At 37.1% G+C, this 25341-nt stretch overlaps 1 protein-coding gene and 1 non-coding gene across 6 annotated transcripts in view; both read left to right on the top strand.

Moving 5' to 3' along the window:
- NAV3 (neuron navigator 3) overlaps positions 1 to 25341 on the top strand; it is an 835795-nt gene that overhangs the window by 381684 nt on the left and 428770 nt on the right. The gene's annotated exons all lie outside the window — the stretch shown is intronic.
- LOC115858783 (U6 spliceosomal RNA) lies at positions 15474 to 15580 on the top strand. The gene has a single exon (XR_004041788.1). It is a non-coding gene; the product is annotated as a U6 spliceosomal RNA (small nuclear RNA).

Here is a 25341-nt window from a genome sequence, read left to right as displayed (position 1 = left end):
CGTGAGATTCAGGAACGAAGAGATCTAACCCAGAAGAGAGGTGAACGTAATTCCTAGAAAAATGAAGTTGCAGGCAAGGGTGACACCTGTATACCAGACCTACAGAGCAACCAGTGATGACTGTTGGAGTATAGGGGAGGGCTCCAGGGGAAGGTCTTTCAGAGGAAATGAAAAGTTAAAATGATGGATTAGCCTACGTGCTCCTCCATAAAGATTCACAGAAGAATTTAGTGGCAGGAACATAGAAAACTATGCAGATATTTTAAAAGAGGCAATTAATTCCAAGGAAAAAAATTATAATAAAGTAAATGATTTTATGATGCAGTGCATGACCCAGCAGTAAACAAAGTTACTTAGTTACTGTAATGTAAACACCAAACAGTGATTTCTATCCAAATTGCGATGAGAGAAAGCTCATTAGGGAGTAAACTCATAGGAGGAAGAAAAATCCTCATCTTCCGTGTAAGAATTCAAGGGATTCTTGAACTTTGAAATAATAGGAAATAGCACAGCTATTGTTTGTATCTTTGAGATAAATTACAGAAAAATTAACTAAGAGTTAAAATGATCGCCTTTCAAGGAGTTGAACTCCATGTTGACACAGAGGACTGCTGTTCTTATTAAAATCTTCCCAGCATTATTTAACTTTAAAAAAAGTTTGCATATAACATTTTGAATATAAAATTATATTTGGATTCTATTAATTAAAAAAGAGGAGGAATGTTTGAGGAAGAGTCTGAAATGTGCAGTTGTCGCTAGAATTAATCCATAAGGGGCAGAATAAAGAGAAGTGAGGATCTATTGCTGCCTTTAGCAGCTTTAGCGTGGGAGAGGTTTGAATCGGTTTATAGGATACAGAGAATGAAATAGTAGAGAGGAAGAGTTTGAAAACCAGGCAAAAAAAGATGAGAACCCACAAATGAAATCCCCCAAATAGTAAAGTTTGCATTGGGACCACTGCAGTGGACTGGAGTCCCTGCAAGTTAATATTCTTCTCCCTCATTAGGGATCCCTGGTGCCTTTCCCACCCAAAATTCAATAGCCTACTTTGCAGCTCTCGTGCAGGGGTGATGAAGTAGGGTTGTATCAGTTGATGAGCGTTTACCAAAAAAGGTTATGGCGTTGAAATGGAATGAAGACAGATGAAGAGGAATTTAGGAAAGGAGCTGGACATTAACTGAACCTGAGAAGAATTTGACTGAAAGAGAACATTCATCTATGCAGGGAGATTTGAAGGAAGGCTCTTCTCATTGTTTCTGAAGTTGCCTCCGTGGGTGAGTGGAACCAAGCTACAGGACCTCAACATTGTGTCTCCGTTGCTTGATTATTTTGGTGACATACTCCTCAAACTGGATAGAATTCAGTCCTTCCTACAGATAATCATTACAAATATGTTTGGCGATTACTGCTGACATTAATGAGAGGTTATTGCTGCCATATTTTCATTGCTTCATATGGAATGTATCATCTAATCCTTGTCACAGCTCTACGAGGTAAAAGTTGTTTTCATCCTGTTTTACAAAAAAGCAAAACAAGGGACACAGAGTTCAATTAGCAAACTGTCACCAAGCCAGTGAATGGAGGAGCTGATATTTAAATCTAAGTAGCCTGACTCCTGATCACGTGTGGTTAGTTATTATCCTATGTTAGCTCTAACTACATTGTGGACAGAGGAATAGCAAGTGCACAGGTTGAATAAAGGGAGGGTATTTGGGGAATTGAAAGTAATTAAGCAGAGCCAGAGCATAGGATCTAGGATGCACATATAAAGGGGGCATGTGGGAAACTGGTAGAAAAAAAAATCTGTAGACATCGGAGAAACTAGTTCATGAAGAACCTTTTTGTCATATTGAAGACCTCTGGGCTTTAGCCTGATAGCTAGAAGGAGCCATTGAAGGATTTTAAGTAAGAAAATGATGTGATTAGATTTATTTTAGAAAGGGCCCTCTGACATTATAGACGATTGTTGGAAAAGTCTGAAGAGGGGATGTAGGGATGAGAGCATTTAAGAAACTGATGTTGATAGAGGTAAAAAGTAGGCACAGAGAAGAGGGGACAAATAGGACAGGCATTAAGGAAGTACATTTAATCAGTCTTAGTGAAAGATTGGAAGAGGGGATGAAGGGTATGATTCCTTTGTTTTTGCCTTGAGTAACTAGGTAGATGAAGCACCATTCACCTATATAAGAAAACCAGGAAGAAGAGCATGGGGGAGAGAAGGAAAATATGTCTTCAGTTTGAGATATAGCAATTCTGTGTGACCTGGGAAGCTTCTAGATGGAAATGTGCAGTGGTTGGTTGCTTGAGTGTGTGTGTGTGTGTGTGTGTGTGTGTGTGTGTGTGTGTGTGTGAGAGAGAGAGAGAGAGAGAGAGAGAGAGAGAGAGAGAGAGAAATGAATATGAATGAATGGATGTGTAACCTGTGTATTTGAGCCTGGGTTTAACCTGTATAAATCACCTGCACATATTGGACATGGTTGTAACTGTCTCAGGGACATAAGCAAAGTTACAAAACATCATATAGGGGACTTCCCTGGTGACACAGTGGTTAAGAATCCGCCTGCCAATGCAGGGGACATGGGTTCGAGCCCTGGTCCGGGAAGAACCCACATGCTGCAGAGCAACTAAGCCCATGAGCCACAACTACCGAGCCTACACTCTAGAGCCCGCGAGCCACAACTACGGAGCCTGCGTGCCACAGTTACTGAAGCTCACGCGCCCTAGAGCCCATGCTCCACGACAAGAGAAGCCACCGCAGTGAGAAGCCTGTGCAGCACAACGAAGAGTAGCCCCTGCTCGCCACAACTAGAGAAAAGCCCACGCACAGCAAGAAAGGCCCAACTCAGCCAAAACAAACAAACAAAAAAACATCATCTGGGATCATTTGACAGATATAAACTAAATAGTAAAGAGGAAATGTAGTTATAATTGGGGGAAAATCACATTTAAATGATAGCTAGAAACAAAGACCACAGAGGAGATAGAAGGGGAGCCAAGTTCTGAGGGAAACCAACAAATAATGGTTTCATGAAAGCTTGAGAATAGTGAGTAGAATTTCAAGGAGAGAGTGATCAAATTTTACTGAAAGGCCACTAGACCTTTTGGCACTTAGCAAGCCATTACTGACTTGGTTTAGATTAGATTCATTGAGGAAGTTGGGTTAAGAGCTTGTTTTCAGTTTATAGATAAAAGAGAGGTGAGGAAATAAATCCAACTTGTGTAGACTAGACATTTCCCAAAGCTAGGAGATAACGTGAGGAAAAATAGGGTCAAAAGATTTTTTTTAAGATGAGAGAGACTCAAGGGAAAGAGTCAGAAAAGAGAGGTGAATTTGAAGATTCTGAGCAAAAAAGGAATCGTGGAGGAACATTTCAGTGGGAAAAGATAGCGTCCAGTGTACAAAAGGGGCCATTTGACTTAGAAAACAGTTGAGATATCTTCGTTCACTAATGCTGTAAGGATGAAAGTAGGAACGTGATGGAGAAGGTCTAGCAATCTGTCAACTTGATAGACTCTACTTTTTTACATCCTATCCTGTCTTCCATGAACCAGTCGTTTTTCCTTTCTTGGATTCCCGTTGTATTTGTGGTCTTTTCATTTGCATACTTAAATTGGTTCTGATATTTAATAACTTAATTGCATACTTAAATTTCCAATGCATGTGGGGAGATTCTCCTCAACTCCAACAAGCAGTTCTTCGACACCAGCAGGGTGTCCATGAATTCAACTCAATTCTGACGGTTTACCCAGAGATAGCATCGATTCCACAGGTTTAAGGGTCCAGTTCTACAAGACTGCACCCCCATTTCAGACGTTGCAAGCCCAGGTTGTTATCTTTCCTTCTGAGCTACTGGCTATAAATCAGAGGTTCTCATAACATCCTTCTTGGGTTTAATTAATTTGCTAAAGCAGCTAATAGAACTCAGAGAAATATTTTGCTTACTAGATTACCACCTTATTATAAAAGGATATAACTCAGGAACAGCTAGGTGGAAGAGAGGCATAGGGCATAGTATGGGGAAAGGGCACAGAGCTTCCGTGCCTTCTCTAGGTGGGCACTCTCCCGCATCTCCACAGTGTTCACCAGCCCAGAAACTCTCCGAACCTCATCCTTTTGGTTTTATGGAGGCTTCATTATATAAGGCATGATTGGTTAAATCGTTGGCCACCGGTGATTAATTCAATCCCCAGGTCCTCTCCAGAGGTCAGGGAGTGGGACTGAAAATTCCAACATTCTAATCACGTGGTTAGCTCCATTGGCAGCCAGCCTCATCCTTAGGTCACCCAAATGACCAAATACATATTCCTTATAAATCACAATATCACAATACTTTTTTATCTTGGAACCAGAGACCATGTCCCTTTGTCCTTCTGATTCCTCAGATTCAATATGTATGCTAGCCATGTGATAATCTTTCATCTTTGGCTGATACCTTGATCTATACATGAGAAATACCTGGCATAAAAAACCCCTGAGTTTTGAAGCATTGGCTGCTGACCTTTATAGAAGTCAGAGTCACAGCAACTAAATTTGAGGTTTTTGATTTGCGTATTTGGATATAATTTTGCAGTCTGAGCAGATGATCTACAACCTGGCCTCAGAGATCTGCCTGCAGTAAATTGTAAGATGTGCCTTCTTTTTTTTTAACCTCCAAAAGTGGAAGGGATGAGTCAGCCCATCTGGGATTTTAAACAGCCAGTTCCAGGGACACTGCACAGCCCAAAGCCATGCCTCCAGCAAATCACTATTAAAAATATTCTCTGCTAGGCAAGACAGCCTAATGTGTCAACCTTGACTGCTTCCTGTAAGTAAAAGGAAATATTTAGAAGTAAAAACAACAGAATTACTATTGAAGGCAATCATAAGGTTACTTCCTTCATTTGCCTTTGAAAATATGGTGTGTGTTTTATTCCCTGATAGCCTTGATGTTTTACATGAACAGTCAGATGTAACTCATTTTACCAAGGACGGATTCAACGGAAGTTGAATCAGTTTTCTCTCTGAAAAAGCTAATAATGTGTAAATTGATATATAAATGTTGGTGATACATACTGTATGTGCACTGGAATGATAGTATAAGCTTTTTTCTGCACAGATATCAAGAATGTGATATTATTCACATAATTGCAAAGATTTAGACACAACAGGACAAAGAAGATATTTTAAAGAAAAAAAATGAAGAATCATACAAATTTTGACAGGGTCTTTTAATGTCTGATAAGATATGTATTGAAAATTAGTATACTGAACATTGTTTATAATATTAATAATAGGGCACTAGAAAATGAGAGTTACCTTTGAATATAAACCCTTTGTTCAGTTATTCTGAAATAGGATTTTAATGTCAGTACCAGTATGTGCAAAATATTAATAATAAATGAATTAACATAAAGGAAAGTGCAGGTCACTGTTCACAGTAGGAGCTCAACAATGGTTAGCTGAATTTGAATGATATAAAGATAAGAGGGAAAACATGTTAAACCCTCCTGTAAACAGCAGATGACCCCTGGCAGGAGTCCCTTCTTTTTCTTAGCTTGATTGAAGACATTCTTACTATTTAGGGTGATTATTTTTCTTCTTTAAATTTTCCAATATTCCTTTAAATTTTCTGCCCTGTTAGATATTTTATTATTATCATCAGAAATATATATATATTTTAATCTTGGAAAGACAAATTACTTCCTTATATGCAGTTTTACTTTAAAGTAATGGTGCATGAAATACCTGTCATTTGAATCTGCTGTTATAACTCCAGACACAGCCTTTCATAAAATGAAGCGCCATGTGCAATAAATGAGCGCATATACCACTACATAAGCTTAAAAATAAAACAAAATCTTTAAAAAGAGTTACCAAAGTCACAACAACATTTTTTAACACCCTCATTCGTACGTTTAATTGGTATGCCTGTATCCTTCCGACGTCTACACTTCCCATCTGCTACTCAAGGACAGATTCACGGGGAGAGGACTACAACAAGGCATGAATACTGGAACCTTTGGGTCCTGGGGGGCCACCAATGTCATTACTGTTCTAAAGAAATTAAATTCAAGATGTACTGTGTATTCTCATGGCTCTCAGAGACATTGTCGGTCACCATAAGAATTTTGATGTTTGCCCACGATGGGTGAACCCATTGCATGGATTTAGGTAAATGAGTGAAATTGTCAGGCGGGTCTCTTGGGCAGCACTGTGGAGGAGGGATTTCGGAAGAACAAGATTAGTGTTAATGAGGCCAGTTCAAAAGTAGTGCAGTAATATTGAGGTAAGAAGCGATTTGAGCCTAAAATTATGCTACTTTTATTTTTTTCCCTAAAATTTCGTTTGGCCTCCATTGAACTCTGGGAGTGGGTGAAGAAATAAAGATATGGGGAAAAAGAGAAATTCAGTATGATTCTGTGCATGGTTACACCATTCATTCAGATGAGGAAGGCAGAGGAAAAAAGATGTGTTGAGGTTGATGTTTCTTTGGAGGTACAGGGAGAAATATGTACTGGTCACATGGTATCCGGAATGGAGATGAAGATTTAGGAGTCATTAGGGTGCACCTGGTTTTTGAAGCCTTAGGAGAGATTGAGCTCATCCAAGGAATGCGCAGAACAGTGTTTCTTAAAGAGGAGGGAAGAATAGCAGAATCCACTAAGGGTCGTTTGCAAACTCTACGTTCTGCTTCCCAACATCACAGGGGTGGAGAAGGAAGCATGTATACTTTGAAAAAACTCCCAGGTACTTCTTTGATATGCCGTCCTCTCCCAGGGGATGTGGACACTGATACTGTTTTAAAAGTTCTCCAGGAGATTCTGATGTACACCCAGGACTAAGAACCACTAAAGGCAAGTGAAAGGGGAAGAAGGGTGAGCATTCCATCTAGGAGAAACAGAACTCAAATGAACAAGGCCAGACCTGATAATGTTCTCTAAAGGTGACAAGAACAACTACAGAATATTAGCAGCTGTCACAAATTAAAGGATAACTTTATATATGTAATTTCTGTGAAGGACTCATAGCCATTTATCGGGCTCTTCAACTACTAGTATGCCGTCTGCCTTGTAAGAATTCAACAGCCACTGCTTTTCTAGAGATAACCAGTATTTCCAAGTGTTTCGCATTCATTTGGTGACTGAATCTGACCACATTCTAGAAACTTTCAAACATGCTTTCATGTGTTTTTCTAGTTACCTTTTGAGTGACAGTGAATTTCACTAGCTTTTCCCTTGCCCCCTCTTCTCTCTTTACTCCCCTTGATGTCCCACCCCATCCATCTTAATTTTGGCATCCTTTAAGAATATACGTCCTGTCTCCAACTTATTCTTCCTCATTGGGTTCCTGGATGTTTAACTTTAGCTTCTTTCTGTTTGTTCCATAGTGAATCTCTCAAGATATACAGTCTAGTCCATATCCAGTTGGATTCTGATGGCAAATCAAATATAAATGTGAATTATGGAATTTTTTCTTGGTATTTTAAAATCTCTCCTAATGTCCATCTTGTCATCTCTTTTTACCTCTTTATCTTTTTAATTGATCAGTTGTTAGAGTGAAAATGCCAAGTCTTACTGCTTCCTCCTTAATTTTTCTGCACTTCAGTTCCTATTCTGTAAAATGGAGACAATTGCAGTAGCTTCCTCATGGGGCAATTACGAGGCATATAGAAGGCTTTAGTTGTTATCATTACTTCCTAATGACACCTCCTTTTCTCCCCAAAGTTTATAAATGAGTTTACCAAGATATAATTAATGGAAGCCAGACCCAAAAGTGCACAAGTGCACACACATCCACAGAAGCACACAGGCACATGTACATATATCTTGATTTGGATGGTGGTTACACAGGCATATACATTTGCCAAAGTTTTTCAAGCTGTATACTTAAGATGTATACATTTTCTAGATGTAAATCATACCTCAATAAAATTACTGGGCGGAAAAGGTGTAATGAGAAGCAGAGCAGTAGAGCAGTTAAGATTGTGGGTTCTGGAACTGGATTTTGGTTTAAACCCTGGCTCCAGTACTAACTGTTGGTGTGATCTGAGGCAAGAGATTGGCCTCTATTTCAGTTTCCTCATTAGTTAGATCTGGATAAAAGGACCTATCTCATAGAGTTGTTATGAGGACTAAAGGAAGTAATCTAAAATAGTACTTGGCACATCTTAAATAGCATATAAATGTTAGCTACTGTTTTCTCATATGTTTTCTTAAAATAATGGCGTTACATATTTCTAGGGTATGTGTCTTCTTTGTATATCCCATATCTTTACTTAGGTAGTGTCTTTTTCATGCAGAGAAAAGGTTTTATACTTTTTTATTACCTCTGTGTATGTCCAGCATTTAGCCTGATGCTACATTTAATAGGAGCAAAATCAACATTCATTGAACATTCACCAAGAAGGTCATACCAGATCAAAAGACAGTTTTTATTGTAAAAACTGATTAAATTGGGTATTCCTAACTAGTAGTGAAAATTGTGTCTGACTGATTTAAACCAAATCTACCCAAAGAATAATTATTCCTTTAGCAGCAAATTTTAAAATGGTACGAAAATAAGTTTGTGAGAAGTAAACGGATTTTCTTTTAACCTCAACTATTCTACTCAACCTTTCAGATCCCAGAAAATTACAGTAATAATAAATTGGAATAATGTCAGATGATGGAAAATTCAAATCCACATGGATAATTGTCTCTTCTAAGTAGAGAGTGGCTATGGTTCTGGAGCTTTAAACATTTAAATCTAAAAGACAAATGTCCTAGTGTTTTAAAATGATTCACACAGTGACCTTTTTCATTATGCATTTGAATTGTTTAAATCAAATTTTAATATGAAGTACAAAATCTGTTTGATTTAACAGTCATTTGTATGAATTAAAAGAATGTCATCAGTGCCTTAAAAGAAAATTACAAAGTTTATTTTTTTAATTAAATTGACGGTAACCGTATTATTAACTAACAACATTTTCTATTTGTTCAGTTATACAGTAAAGAGAAAAAAAGATCCCACTTGATTCCCAGTTCTTGGATTAGAACTGATAATTACTATTTATTGCATACCAATTAGTTTTCAATTCCTATACTTGGTGGATTTTACAGGTTTTATTAAAACTGTTGGGCTTCCCTGGTGGCGCAGTGGTTGAGGGTCTGCCTGCCAATGCAGGGGACACGGGTTCGAGCCCTGGTCTGGGAGGATCCCACATGCCGCGGAGTGGCTGGGCCCGTGAGCCACAACTACTGAGCCTGCGCGTCTGGAGCCAGTGCTCCGCAACGGGAGAGGCCGCGATAGTGAGAGGCCCACGCACCGCGATGAAGAGTGGCCCCCGCTTGCCGCAACTAGAGAAAGCCCTCGCACAAAAACGAAGACCCAACACAGCCATAAATAAATAAATAAATAATTTAAAAAAAAACTGTTGCAATGTAATTATTATCCCCCTGTAGACATGAGAAAACTAACAATATAGCACTCAATTTAAAGCTTAAACATGCTTCACTGAATGTGTGGATATTTTTCTCTTTAATGTGAAGTTTCTAATATGTGGAAAACTGGTACGTAGAACCGGAATGCTTTAAAAAATGTGAAAATAACCGTCTAGAAAATGATAAGGTGATATGTAATCAAAAAATGGGCCATTACAGAAGTCAAAAACATATATTATTGGTTGGATGAAATCTGATTTTGCAAAAATAAAAAAGGGGGGGGGGGCTTCCCTGGTGGTGCAGTGGTTGAGAGTCCGCCTGCCGATGCAGAGGACGCGGGTTCGTGTCCCGGTCCGGGAGGATCCCACGTGCCGCGGAGCGGCTGGGCCCGTGAGCCATGGCCACTGAGCCTGCGCGTCCGGAGCCTGTGCTCCTCAATGGGAGAGGCCACAAGGGTGAGAGGCCCGCGTATAGCAAAAAAAAAAAAGGGGGGGGGAATGTTTATGACATATATGGGGTGAAGGGGAGAGTTATTCTTTTACAAATTAATTTTGAAATAGTATGTTAAATAGTTCAGTTTGAAAAAATAACAATGAAATTAGGACTCATCATACATTAATAAAGGTATATTTCCAGTTAAAGGGAGTGTTTTACCCATGGTACTGTGCTGATGAATCCCATTCTGTGGTCAAGACCACATCTGAAGTACCGAATCCATTTCTTGGGGTCATTTTCTAAGAGGATAACTGGAAGGGTAAGAGGTTTTTCATGGTTTCCAGTGAGGATAAGCTGCTCTGATTACCCTGGAAAGGAGAAGCTTGCCAGTAGACTACATGACGGCAGAAGAGGAACAAATGGGTGAATAATACTGCGAGGTGGAAGAGAAGCATCATTTTCTGTTAGCGCTATGCAACCATGGTGTAAGGTGGTTTGCAAGGAAGTTAACTTGCAAATACTGTGACTACTTCAGCAGAAGCCAGGTGACCCCGTTTCAGGGACTGTGATGACCGAGGATTCCTCCTTGGGAGAAAGGGAGTGGAGGACTCCTAAGCAACTTTCTGACCCTTAGCCTTTCAGACCAACAGAAGTGCACAGAAGTTTGCCAGGTAGATTGTATGTTATCAGTTCAGGAGAATCCGATATTAAAAAAAAAAAAAAATCATTTATGGGGAAAGTAGTTTTTGAAATGTTATTTTTTTCCTGGGTATAAAGAATTGGAACTAATATTTCTTGATTTTAGAAATACCAGCAACAAAATTTAATTGGCAAAGATAGTAAGAGAAAGAAAAAAATGAGAATAAAAAGGAGAGACAGAGAAAAACAAAATCCTTATAAAGTGTGATACATTTAGCACTTTTTCTTTACCTGCCCCCATCAATTTAGTCATTATTTTCCATTGTTTTACATATACATACAATAATCTGAGGTTTAGGAATTATGTTGTTGTTACAAGCTATTAATTTTTACATTATATATTTGTATTCTATAAACACATATTTAAAATTTTTGTGTTGTCAGTTTTTGTTTTTGTTTTTACTATATTTACTACAATTAAGCAACTTTTATTTAACTGGTTTTTATTCTCCCTGCCAGTATTACATGCCATCACTTCCTTATTTAAGATCTCTTAAATTTGACTTACTACTCAGTCACCTAGAGTATGTATTCAAATAGCTTGTGTAATAAATAGGAAGTTTGAATTACTGAAGAAGTCTTTCTCTTGCCTTTATATATGACTAAAAATGTGGCTAAATATAAAATTATTGGTTGGTCATTAAAACTGTAGGCAGTGCTCAGTATTTTTTTAGGAATTCAGTTTTGCAGATGGGTATGATAACAAATTGATGTCTTTCTTTTTTCATTAATAACATTATTTTCCCGACTTCATGATTTTTTGACATTAGTTTATCATTGTACCAAAAAAGAAAAAATTAACAAGTGTATGGCTCTTCTTAGGCAGAAGGGTTAAAAAGCCTCTTATTTAGTTAATTTGAATTTAAGAACACAGTGAACTTATTTTGATCTTCATATAGTTTCACCAAGTTTTCTTTCATAATTACCACTCGTTCTTCAGTAAATATTGAGACTTTTATTGCTTATTTTTCTGGTTTCCACATTCAGTATACCTAAAATCTTTTATTAATGATCTGTTCTGCTCCCTCTATAAAAATTTTCTTCTGAGGTAAGTTTAGCTCTTTGTTCTTTTTCACTCTGCTTATGAGTTTTTCAAGTTTGACCTCTATGTTACAGTTTTAACCATCATATCAGTTGTGTCCTTAATCCCGCTGGTACAATGTTAATATATATGTAGCCTGCCCTGATTGAACTAATTTGTCTCAGCATATTGCTTTTGCTGGTGGCAGTGTAAATGATACACCATCATTATAAAATTAAGCGTATACCTCTCAAATGACACAGCACTTCACTCCTAGGTATTTATCCTAGGAATCAGAAACACAAGACTTTGAGTTTTGAGTTGAGACAGAAAGCTATAGGAGTAAGTGAGAAGCCTCGTGTATTGTGAAAGGACTTCTCTGTTTAACAAGTGGAAGCATATATAAGACACATTATTTTTCCTCAGCCTAATTTCAGGGAGCTTGTAGAATATAGCACTTCTTAAAATTTTATATAGGCTCTTTGCCATACTTAGTTTTTGATTCTGGTGGGGGTTTTTTTTCAGTGTTTTTCATAGTATATTAATTAAAAAAGAAAGAAGTCAGGGGAAGGTGTGTCAGGAAACTAATAATATTTATTTTATGTAAAATTAAAAAATCATAATGGGCTTTTTTGGAAGATATGAACTTAAGAATGTAGTGGTTCTAAAATAGGTCATGAGAATATCCTTGGATACTAAGTAGCTCCATCTTTCTGTGTAAGAGTTGCATTTCAAGGGGTGAACAATAACTGTATTTCTGTACAGTGAGGTGTTAAATAAGTGGGATGAGGAACTCCCTATTTTATTTTTAAAAATTTATAATCTGGGACTAAGGTGTTGCTTTTGGTTAAAAGCTAGTGTTACAGTAATTTTTGCTGATTTTAATATTAATCATTAGACTTTGTCAAATGAGTTAGTAACTAAAACCAACACATTGTTCGTGATATTACATCATTCATTCTGCATGAAACTGAGGCTGTCTCTTGTCCTCTTATTATCCCAGTAAGAATTTACACCACTTAACCAGGTATTAATCATTGGCTCTTGTGAAAGCTGGGAATGTTTGAGTCAGTTGGATGATTGTGAGAAACAAAAACAGTGATAAAGGAGCAAAAAGCCTTTGATGGAACAAATTGCCTATGAAAAGAATGGGGATAAGCTCAGGAGCCTTGGAAGGTAGAGCTCAGTGAAAGGATACATGCAGAAGAAGCCAGCCACATCTTCAGGTGGAGAGGAAGGAGACTGCAAGGTGTTGTTTCTAGGGGCTATCATCTTCTCTGTAAATTTAGAAGCAAGGCCATCTTCTCAGTAAATATTCCTGGAATGACTTGAGGGTACTGAGAGAAGGAAGAAAGACTGAGAAGTTTTGATGGTAACGTTTGGGGTCAACTATGGAGGAGAATGCAATAAGGAGTCATTTGGGAGAGAATTAAAGGCTTGCTGAGCAATAGAGAGGTCTTGGTGTGGTTACCTGTGTATTCTGAGTCAATTACAATGGCTTTGCAACCTTTCTGGTAGTCCTTGACAGAGGGGGACAAAGGAAAATAAAATAACTGGGACAACAGTGAACTCTCAAGTGGATAGGAGACCAAGGAATTATATGGGAAAATGGAACAGGGGTCAGGAAGGCCTGATACTGAAAACAGACTAGAAATCCGTGTAGCTCCACAAGATTAGCTAAATACTTAAGGTCAAAATATAAGAACATAATCTAGGAGGTATTAGTAAAGAGTGGTAACCTGTTGCCCAGTTGGCAAGCTGATAATGACAGCAGTAGAAGAGCAGTCAAGAGAAAAATCTATCAGGCTAGCCTGTCCCATTACTCCTGTCAGTTGAGGGCTACTCTGTGTTGTGTGTTTTGCTTAAATCCAGGTTGGCAAACATTTTCTACAGGGCTAGATAGTATATATGCCTTAGACAATATGAAAATGCATTTACCTGAAAACCACAGGTGGTTGCCCAGGGACACTTGTGTGAAATCCCCATTAGAAGTCAAGGTAAAAAAAGTATCAGTATAAACAGTGTTGCAGTCCTTGTAAAAATGAACTTCCTAGCCTCCTGGATGTTGAAGAGCTTGTTTTCAATCTACCTACAGGTATCTATGTCTGTATATATGTATGTGTGTGTGTATATAGGTATATGATACTATATACCTAATACTGTTTTAGTCCCTATGAGAAACATATAGAAATTACAGAAATAATCTGTCTTCCAAGAAATGCCAATCTATTTGGAGAAGGAAATGGGAAAAGGAAGACTGGAGGAATGAAAATACTTATAAAATATCATATAGTTGGACAGTGAGTTACTGCTACAAAGGTGACTTAATGACTTTGAGTACAGAATTGCTTGTATACCAAGCAGGAAGATTTCTCTGCCTTTGGACTTGAGGTTTGAGACAGTAGCCAACTGGGAACTCTTTTCTCACATATAGCATTTCAGCTACTCTCGTGCTTTGGAAAGATGAAATGACTCATTTTTCCAAGATGATTATTTCTATTGCTTAGTTCTGCTAAATGTCATAGTCTGAATAGTTATTAAAAGTTGGAAAAATAATTAAATGGACACTTTTCAGACTCAATCACATTGTGACTGGTATGATAATGGTCTCCCAAAATATTTGATGCCTTGAAAGTAGTGTCCTGCTGTATTTGATATAGACTCCTTTTTCTTCTTTTTAAATATTTTCTTGAATTATAAAATAAATTTATGTGGCAATAGATTAAGTCTGTTAATTCTATTTTGGGCAGTTATACCTAAGAAAAATAAAGACCAGTGGATAAATCCTATTTAGTGTTTGACACATTAAAGTGGTCATTTAAAATTGTTAAACCATATTTGGAAAGTAATCAGAAAGCAGCATGTAAAAAAAACCAGGATTATAAATTTGTTTCACTTTGATATCATAGAACAGTATGTTGGAAGGGCCTAGTGCTATCGCTTCCTACTGGTAATTTTACAGTAAAATACAATCTGGGATTCTAGATGGAAAATTACATCATCAGTTGTTCAGTGGCATGGTGGTGTCTTTGTAAATCTGCCCGAGCAATTTGGTTACTGCAGTCAGTTTGTGTTTTACTTTGCTCATTGTCAAATTCAAGATTTCTGTTGTTCTAGTTGAGCAAAAATTTTTGTATATCACGATTTCAAGATGGTGGGTAAGATTCAACTTGGCCTTTTAAGTTAAGATACATGTGATGTTAAGCCATCCCACAGTGTTGACAATAAACTTTCAATGACATAAAGTGAAGTGGGAAATATTCTCCCACCCTAATCTTACCCAGGGCTATTGAAAAGAGATGTTCTTCTTTAATGATGACAGGCACGATGAAGGAAAACTTGGTATGAACTACAGTTCTAAAGAGAGTGATTCTAACCAGACTGTACTGATGGGCATCAGATGAACAGAGAAGGAAATATAATTGTAAACGGAAAAGGCGGGACTTTTTGTTTCTAACGATTCTGTTACGTTGAGGGATATTTGAGGATCTGACCACGAAGGATTCAGTAAAACCTGAGACTGGGTTTAACATTTTAAAACATTTTTAAATATTAAAACTTAGATGAAGTCATAAAAGGTATGTAATTAACTTTTGCAGATGATAGCAATATGGGAGGGAGCATTAATATGATGGATGAGAACATCAGTGTACAAGGTTAATAGCTTCAACTGATGGATTGCATCAAATTATGGGATTAAATTTGAATGTAAATATTTATTGTAAAAACCAGTTTGGACAGTTTTAAGGTAGTGGAAGCACAGCTTGATAGCAAATGATGCTTTTTAAAAAAGTGAATCTGGGTATTTTTATATGACTATAAGATTAATATGAGCCAGTAGTATGAAGCAGCTGCTAAAAAATAAAAACCTTAGGCATGATAGAAGCATAGTAAAGATCAAGAGAAGTCCTAGACAGTGCTCGCTTCTGCAGCACGTAAACTAAAAATTGGAATGATACAGAGAAGATTGGCATGGCCCTGAGCAAGGATGACATGCACATTCGTGTAGTGTTCCATATTTTTACCTCACACCAGTCAGAATGGCTATCGTTAAAATGTCTACAAATAATAAATTCTGGAGAGGGTGTGGAGAAAAAGGAACCCTCCTACACTGTTGGTGGGGATATATTTTGGTGCAGCCGCTATGAGAAACAGTATGGAGGTTCCTCAAAAAACTAAAAATAGACTTGCCATATGATCTAGCAATCCCACTCCTGGACATATATCTGGAGAAAACTCTAATTCAAAAAGACACATGCACCCCAATGTTCATAGCAGCGCTATTTACAATAGCCAAGACGTGGAAGCAACCTAAGTATCCATTGACAGATGAATGGATAAAGAAGGTGTGGTATACATGTACAATGGGATACTACTAAAAAAAGAACTAATTCCATTAAAAAGAATGAACTACCCATCTGCAGCAATGTAGATGGACCTAGAGATTATCACACTGAGTGAAATAAGTCAGAAAGAGACAAATATTGTATGATATCACTAATATGCGGAATCTAAAATACGACACAAATGAACTTGTTTACAAAACAAACAGACTCACAGACACAGAAGACAGACTTATGATTACCAAAAAGGAAAGGGGGTGAGGGAGGGATAAATTAGGAGTTTGTGATTAACAGATATCACTACTATATATAAAGTAGATAAACAATAAGGACCTACTGTATAGCACAGGAAACTATATTCAATGTCCTGTAATAAACCATAATGGAAGAGAATATGAAAAAGAATATATATCTATATCTATCTTCCTATCTATTAATCTATTTATCTACCTACCTACCTATAGTATAACTGAATCACTTTGCTCTACACCAAAAACTAACACAACATTGTAAATGAATTATACTTCAAAAAAATAAACAGATTAAAAAAAATTCCTAGACACTTTGCACACTGTGATGTGCAGGCCGCATCCAGAGGGTTGTGCTGCTGTCTGTGAGCTATGATTTAAGAAGAGTGCTTAATATGTCAGAGTGGGTCCAAACGAGGCTGGAGGCTGACCAGTTTTCTTCAGATATTCAAATTGCCGATGGAACAGATGCTGGAATTATTTTCTTTCAAGTAAAAGCTTCAGGAAGCAGACTTGATTCTCCTGGAAAGGCATGGGCAGCCACTGCCAGAGAGATATAATAAAGAGGAATCTTTGGTTCGATAGAGACTAAAAGGAGTAACTTCTATTTTCCTTTTAAAAGTCGAAGATGCCATGATTATGGCATTATTGATGCCATAATAAATAATGCCGTGATTATTGAATATAAATCTAAGATTTGAGAAAGCAAAAAGAGAGACAATCCTGGGTAAGAACTGAGATAGGCTGTGACTGGAGGGTCTCACTCTTGATTAGCTTCTGGGCCTATTTTAAAGCATGTTGTTTGGACCTCGGCTCTCCATTTAAAGCCTGAATTGGACTTAATTGTGATACAGTGTCAAGTGATAAAGGAGCATATCACAAGGCATATACTGTTAGCGTTAAAAAGGGAAAGTCAGAAATAGCTTCACGTGGATTTTTTTCCCAAATCAAGCAACGCAATGAAGTACAACAAAAAAGGCAGAACGCCGAACTCACAAGAAATGATGGTCCATCCCTTTTGAAGGTTTTCATGAACTATATATAACAGGATTATAGTTTTTTACACTGTAGTTCACTTAGAATTGAAAATGAAGGTGCCTTCGGCTACCTGACTGCCTTTATAATTCTTAGTGATTCCTACAGTCTCATGGCAAATTGTAAGAATTTTCTTTTTCTCCTTCTTGTTTATTTTCAGGGAGATGGGTTCTGTTCTTTAAAGTTTCACGAAGATGTAGTAGATCTTAGTTTGAACAAATTGATCCTCTTATTTCTTCAGAATCTGTTATGTGTATGAAAGTCTAATTTGGTGTGGGTCAGGGCAAAGGAAATATAAGGACCCTGGGTAACAAAAGAGACAAAAAAGGATGACTGATGTGTTAACACCCTTATAAGCCTCTCTACTTCAAAAATACCAGTCTTGGATAAAGCTATTGTTGAAAGAATGCTTTTTTCTCCCTCAAGTCCAATATCCAGACACACACAAGTATACACATACTGTTTTTATAATCTAGAAATGTTATAGGAATCTGAGAATACATTTTGTATTATTAAATGACACATTGTTCAAGTCAAGGTTTTGTTTTGTTTTTTTCTTTCACAACCGAGTTTATAGTCAATTGTCCTGTGACATTAACACATTGTAGGTATTCTTAGTTTGTTATTAAAGAAAATATTGGGAATATTAGACATCTTCAGGGAAATTTTTAAAAAATATTACTAGATGGGTGAACATTTATCCTTTCCAAGAATATAAAATTTGTGACTCATTTTTATCTTTGGTTTTCCACTGTAAAGAATGGGTGTCAGCTTCCTATGTAATTTTGATTTGTTTATCCAGCAGTTTTGTTTGTCTGTGCAGTTTTCTATGTGCCAATTGTGGTCAATATTTGGTTTCCATAAAAGGTATGAGTTTTCTTTGAGGCTATCTTTCTTGCCATTGCCAAACCCACAACTGATGCACCATTACTTTGACTTTTGTTCTTAATTTAAACTTGGCACAGGTCATGTCTTTGGTGTAAAACATGAAGCAAACTCCATTTTGACCTGGAATCTGGGGAGGAAACTATTTGCTTGACATTCTCTAAAGAGACATATAGACAGGATGTTTGTGTTGCTCTTATAGGGATAGAACTGCTACCTGAATGTGCCAGTACCCACAAGTTCAGGGTTGGCACTGCTATTAAAAAAAAAAAAATCTAGCCAAGTCCGTTTTTCTCAGTTTATAGGTAAAAGCAGGTAAAGACACATCAAAATGTCTCTGTTTAATGGAATGCAAAGCAATCCATTTAAAAAGACTGGAACAGGATTTAAATCCAGACTGCCTGAGTTTGAATTCTGACTCTACCACTTATATGCCCAGGCAAGTTATTTAACCTGAGTCTGTTGTCTCAACTGTAAAAATGAGACATCAGAAGTTTCAACCTCATGGAGCTCTTGGAAGGATTAAGGTAAGTGACTTAGAACAGGGATTGACACAGAGTAGCCTCTTCCTTCTTCTCCTCATCTCTCAGAATTGAATATGCAAGTTACATTCCTTTTTGGCAAGAGTATGGGGTTTAGGGTCTTCAGAGAGTTACCTTTTGACATTCTGGCCTCATTGTCACCCTGCTCTAACTTACCTAGTCAATGACTTAGTCTTTACTTGTTATCTAGCAAACTGAATGGTAACCCTGTGACCTGAAGGTGCTAATACATCTCTAAGATGTGAACCATTCAGTCATATTTTATGAATAATTTAGGTCTCGTAAGCTCAGTTCATCCATACTTTGGAAATTTTTCAATCTTCTGTAAGAGCTACGTGGGGCTAGAAATTGAAACCACATAAAACAGTAAAAAAGAATTCTGACCAACTTTTACCTGTCAAATAAAGCCATTTATTCATATTTATTGAGTGTCTAGGACCTTCGCAGTGGAGAAAACTACTTAATCATTCTCATGAGCTCCCTGCCTTGCACATTGTAGACACCTAATAAAATGGTTTTTTCAATTGAAGTTTATGACCAAGCTTTTCACAGTGAAGATTCCTTTTCAAATATTCTCTAAATCTCTTCTTTTAAAAGTAGATACCCAGTCAGAAGTGGAGAAGTAGCAATTGCTGAGCTTAGCAGTAGCCAAAAGCGAACTTCATCCCTAAGTCTAATGACAGCTTCTTGGATGCAGCTCATGTGTGTTTCTCTTCTCTCTCTTTTTAAAGACAATCCCTAGGTTTGGATCTACTGCTGATTTTGCAGTTTTTACTGGTTAGGTCATATTGAGAATGATGATAGCGTTAAAAATGAAATGTTGTATTCTTTTTTAATCCTTTGCCCCAGATTAGTTGAAAAGGGAGAGAGAAGAGGGGGAGATCCATTACTATTGTTCTGCAACACTGAACTAATTGCTTCTTAAGAAATAGCATGAAAGTTGTACACATTATATAAAAAATTATTGTCTAAAGTGAAATTATTTTACAGATGAAGATAATGAGTGCTTATTGAGGTAATAATGCATCGAATTATATTCAAAGAAGAATTAAATAAAAGATGCTCCGTCATTCTACACATGGTTCACTAACAGAAATTCAAGATTTTTCACATTGGTAAGACAGCCACTTTTAGTGCCACTAAATTTTGTGCCACTTTTAGCGCCACATAATTAACTGTGATTTTGAGTCTTCACATATGGAAAAAAATTAGGCTAGTACACTTGTTTGTTTCAGAAACAGTTAATAGTTTTTAGTTTATCACTGAAATGATATATATTTCTGAATGAGCTTCTCCAGAGGCATGTCACAGGCATCTCATCATTCAGTATCACCCTGCCTTTCTGTCAGTTTTAGCCATTTAGAGCCGCTATTTTGGCCATTAACTCTCAGGTCCTTCACTCTCCTCAAGCTGATCTTGACACAGGATTAGGAATACCAAAGCTTCCAGTCACAAGGAACCAGTGTCAAAGAGATTAACTGAATTATCTGTTGGCTTAATTCCCCATTCATGCTCACATGGGAAGGGAATAACTATATGTGAGAGTTCTTTTACAGCTATACTCCAATACAGGCAATGGCTGTTACCACTTCCCTATATTGGATCATTATGGTGACCTTCATTGCTCCTAAAGAACTCCTTTACCTAGTCTTTCTCTTCCATGGTCTCAATTCGTAGCATACAAATGTAGTTCTCTGTTTCTGTACAGCCCAGACTTTGAGGTTAATTGAATATCTAATTCTTACCTACTAAAATTGGGTAGCTGCAGAAAGCAAGCTTCTTAATCAAAATTTCGTGTTTCTTGCTGCTACTAAAATAGGCAGGAAGGCAGGCCTGTTAACCGGTATTAGTGAGACTTCATGAGAATCTCAGGAAAATGTTAATTTCCTTTTGGCTGTGCTTCCAATGAATTAGCTGTTTATGTGAAACTTTGCCTGTATTGCTCATGAGACCAATGATGCTCTGAGGTTTTTTCCCTCTGCCTTGGAAAAAAGTGTGGCCAGAGTCGTGTTCCTTATGATATTGTTACTTTGCTCCCGATTTTGCACTAAACTCAAAGACGTAATCAGGTAGTGTTGGGTGAAAATTGTTGGCATGAATAGAGAATCTTTTATCAAAAGATTTAAATATGATATCCTAAACGATAAGTTTCTTTCCTGAATTAAAAAACAAAACCCCAATAACTTAATTTTCCTTTATTTCTCAGTTAGCTGTGAAGGTAAGCTGCAGGTAAACCTTTTCATACAGATGTGTACCTCACCATCTTGGTATTTCTAAGCCTCTTTTTCCTGAAATCTGTTTTACTCAGACTTTTTTTTTTTTTTCCTGATAGACTATTTCTGAAATTGATACAGATCTCTTATATCACAATTAATAATTTCCAGTTTATTTTTTTCTAATAAGGCTCTTCTTTTATTATTATTTTTTTATTGGAGTATAGTTGCTTTACAATGTTGTGTTAGTTTCTGTTGTACAACAAAGTGAATCAGCTATATGTTACATACATCCCCTCCCTCTTGGACCTCCATCCCACCCCTCTAGGTCACCACAGAGCACCTAGCTGAGCTCCCTGTGCTATACAGCAGGTTCCCACTAGCTATCTATTTTACACATGGTAGTGTATACATGTCAATCCTAATCTCCCAATTCATCCCCCCTCCCCCTCCCCTGTGTCCACACGTCCGTTCTCTATGTCTGCGTCTCTATTCCTGCCTTGCAAATAGGAAATACATGACTTTAATTTAACATAGGCTACATATATTTTGGCCTGTTTGCTCATCCATATCTACCATCTACCAACTATGTGCTGGGCATGTGAAGGGTACAAAGCCCTCTGCCTTTATTTGGTGGGAGTTACAGTCTCCTTTTAGAGAAGCTATTGGAGAGTAACATTAATGGGTTAAAATTATGTCAAATTAAAAATCCTTTTAAGACATATTTAAGGATAAAAATTACTTTAAAGATCTTAATACACTATAGGAAAGCACAGGAAAAATCCTAAAATACTAACTTAGAATGGGCTTGGGAATAGAAATATCAACTTTGGAATCCTAGCACTGTTACTTAACAGGCACAAATTACACTTGCCTTTTTGCATTCTCATTTTGTTTTCCCTAAAAAATAGAGGTGTGTGAGAACTATGTGATATAATATGCACAACTACTGCCACCCAGTAGGTTCTTAATGCATTTTGCCTTTATTTTTATTACCAATGTTATTGAAAACAAGAGTTTATGGAAATTAAGTAGACTTATAAAAATTAGAACATTATAGGATAGAATAATCTTTCAGAATGTTGGCTTATATGGCTTTTTAAGTTTATGTATGTCATACTTATTTGACTGTCAAATTTATTTTTAAAATTTCAATTCCCTCTTATCTCCAGGAAGCATGTATTTTTATTTTTCCACGCAGTATGTTGTCCTCCTTATTATTCTGGACATGGAAATAAAGGAGTGCTTGGAAATGTCTAGATTGTCTTGGCCATTCTCTTGTTACATTCAGTGATGTCAGTAAGACAGGCTCCTTCAGGAGCTGTGTACTTTATGAGTCTGGAGTGTCATATAAAAAAGAAATATCCATAACTGTATATTTTATGGCTGGAGGTTATATAAAGATTCTTGGTCGACTTTCTTTTGAGATTGAGTATCTCAGTAATGGTTTAAAATTGACATTCTGAATTATTATGTAATTATTTTGCATTATTCTTATTTGAAAGTAAAGAGCTCCTAATAACCAAAATATAGATGTACTTTGGACGTCTTTGACATATACAGTGTCCACCAAATCTTTCCACCTATCGTTAATAGGTACATTTCAGCTACACTATTTTTTTTAAGGCTAATTCTTTTTTACTTTATCTTATTTTTTTATCATCTTTATTGGAGTATAATTGCTTTACAATGGTGTGTTAGTTTCTGCTTAATAACAAAGTGAATCAGCTATACATATACATATATCCCCATATCTCCTCCCTCTTGCGTCTCCCTCCCACCCTCCCTATCACACTCCTCTAGGTGTTCACAAAGCACCCTCCCTGTGCTATGTGGCTGCTTCCCACTTGCTATCCGTTTTACATTTGCTAGTGTATATATGTCCATGCCCTCTCACTTTATCCCAGCTTACCCTTCCCCCTCCCTGTGTCCTCAAGTCCATTCTCTACGTCTGCATCTTTATTCCTGCCTTGCCCCTAGGTTTTTCAGAACCTTTTTTTTTTTTTTTGATTCCATATGTATGTCTTAGCACATGGTATTTGTTTTCTCTTTCTGACTTACTTCACTCTTTATGACACTCTAAGTCCATCCACCTCACTACAAATAACTCAATTTCGTTTCTTTTTATGGCTGAGTAATAAGGCAAGAATATACAGTGGAGAAAAGACAGCCTCTTCAATAAGTGGTGCGGGGAAAACAGGACAGCTACATGTAAAAGAAAGAAATTAGAACACTCCACAACACCATACACAAAAATAAACTCAAAATGGATTAAAGACCTAAATGTAAGGCCAGACACTATAAAACCCTTAGAGGAAAACATAGGCAGAACACTCTATGACATAAATCACAGCAAGATTCTTTTTGACCCACCTCCTAGAGAAATGGAAATAAAACTAAAATAAACAAATGGGACCTAATGAAACTTAAAAGCTTTTGCACAGCAAAGGAAACCATAAACAAGATGAAAAGACACCCCTCAGAATGGGAGAAAATATTTGCAAATGAAGCAGCTGACAAAGGATTAATCTCCAAAATTTACAAGCAGCTCATGCAGCTCAATATCAAAAAAACAAAACAACCCAATCCAAAAATGGGCAGAAGACCTAAATAGACATTTCCCCAAAGAAGATACACAAATTGCCAACAAACACATGAAAAGATGCTCAACATCACTAATCATTAGAGAAATGCAAATCAAAACTACCATGAGGTATCACCTCATACCGGTCAGAATGGCCATCATCAAAAAATGTAGAAACAATAAATGCTGGAGAGGGTGTGGAGAAAAGGGAACACTCTTGCACTGTTGGTGGGAATGTAAATTGATACAGCCACTATGGAGAACAGTATGGAGGTTCCTTAAAAAACTACAAATAGAACTACCTACCATATGACCCAGCAATCCCACTACTGGGCATATACCCTGAGAAAACCATAATTCAAAAAGAGTCATGTACCACAGTGTTCATTGCAGCTCTATTTACAATAGTCAGAACATGGAAGCAACCTAAGTGTCCATCAACAGATGAATGGATAAAGAAGATGTGGCACATATATACAGCTACACTATTTATTTAACTGTTCCCTGCCATTTAAGAAAAAATGACATTTAGTAGTTTTATGTCATTCCTGAAAAGATTCTTCTTTGTTATTTAACTTGCTAGAAACTCCTAACTTCACTCTTAGCTTAAGATTTCAGTTACTACTTCCTTAAGACTAAAACCTCCCAGTTTGCAATGTATTGGACACACCGTTTACGTCTATTAGGTGGCCTTTCCTAGTTTATACTAAGTAGCAAAGTTAGAGCTTTATTTCTTGCTCATGTTCAGTATTGTATGAGGCTCCCCTTCATGTACCTTCATGGTGGGACACAAGCTGAGGGGCAACCCTTTCCTGGGCCATGCCAAGATGGTGACAGATTGGAAAAAGAGATTGTAAGACTACATGCTGGCTCTTAACAGCTTCTGCTCGTATGAGGCCTGTGTCTCATACCTTTTCCACTCATATTTCATGAGCCAAAGTCAGTCACATGGCCAAGCCTGATGATAATGTGATGGAAAATATTGTTTCCTGCAGCAGTGGGCCTGGTTTGTAGGGGAGGGGAGCAGCAAAAATGTTTAGACAAAATTATAGTCCACCACACTACCTCAGTATTGCTCTCTTGACATGTTGAAATGTGCCTTCCTCGCTATAATTCGAAAATACCATGTATTCACTTTTTAAACATATATTGAGCATTAACTATTATATATTCCCCATAGTCAGTGATTGTACAGACTTTAATATTAAGGACCATAAGCTGAAAGAAGAGTCTACTGATGTGCTTAGCTCTTGTCCTCCTGATATTTCTATACATATTCAATAATTTTCATAATGTTTTCCATGATACTCTTTTCACTCACCTTTTGTGATGCCAAAAGGTGACTTGGACTTTTTAAAGAGAGATGGGATTGGAATTCTACCTCTGTGATTCATTAGCAATGTGATCTTAGTTATTAATTCTCCTTGATCTCCCTTTTCCTGAATACTCTGGGATCATACAAAACATGTGAATCACCTGGTCAATCACCTTGATGCATTATAAATTTTCAGGCAAGTCATACCTTGTATCACTTCCACCATAACCCTCTAGGAACTCTCATTTCACTCAGAATTAAAACAGAAGCCCTTTTTGTGTTCTACAAACTTCACGATGATCTGTCCCCATGGTTCTCACCCTTGCTTACTTTGCTCCAACTATGTTGGGCTTCTTGATAATCCAAAACACAGAAAGCACAGTCCAGGCTTGGCACTTCTGCTACTGATGTTCCCACTGGAATGTTATTTCTTTAAATATCTACAAGGCTTGTGTCATCATTTATTTCTGCTTAAATGTCATCTCATTAGAAAGGCCTCTGGCCACTGTGTTTAAGATATCACCTCTTCTATCACTCTATAACTTCTTATCTTGACATATGTTTTCTATTTTGATTTATCATCACTAGACATATATATATGTGTGTGTTTGTTTACTGG

The sequence above is a fragment of the Globicephala melas genome, chromosome 10 (genome assembly GCF_963455315.2).
Source record: "Globicephala melas chromosome 10, mGloMel1.2, whole genome shotgun sequence".
Taxonomy (NCBI): Eukaryota; Metazoa; Chordata; class Mammalia; order Artiodactyla; family Delphinidae; genus Globicephala; species Globicephala melas.
The sequence above is the reverse complement of the archived record's forward strand: the minus strand, read 5'-3'. Positions and strand labels throughout refer to the sequence as shown.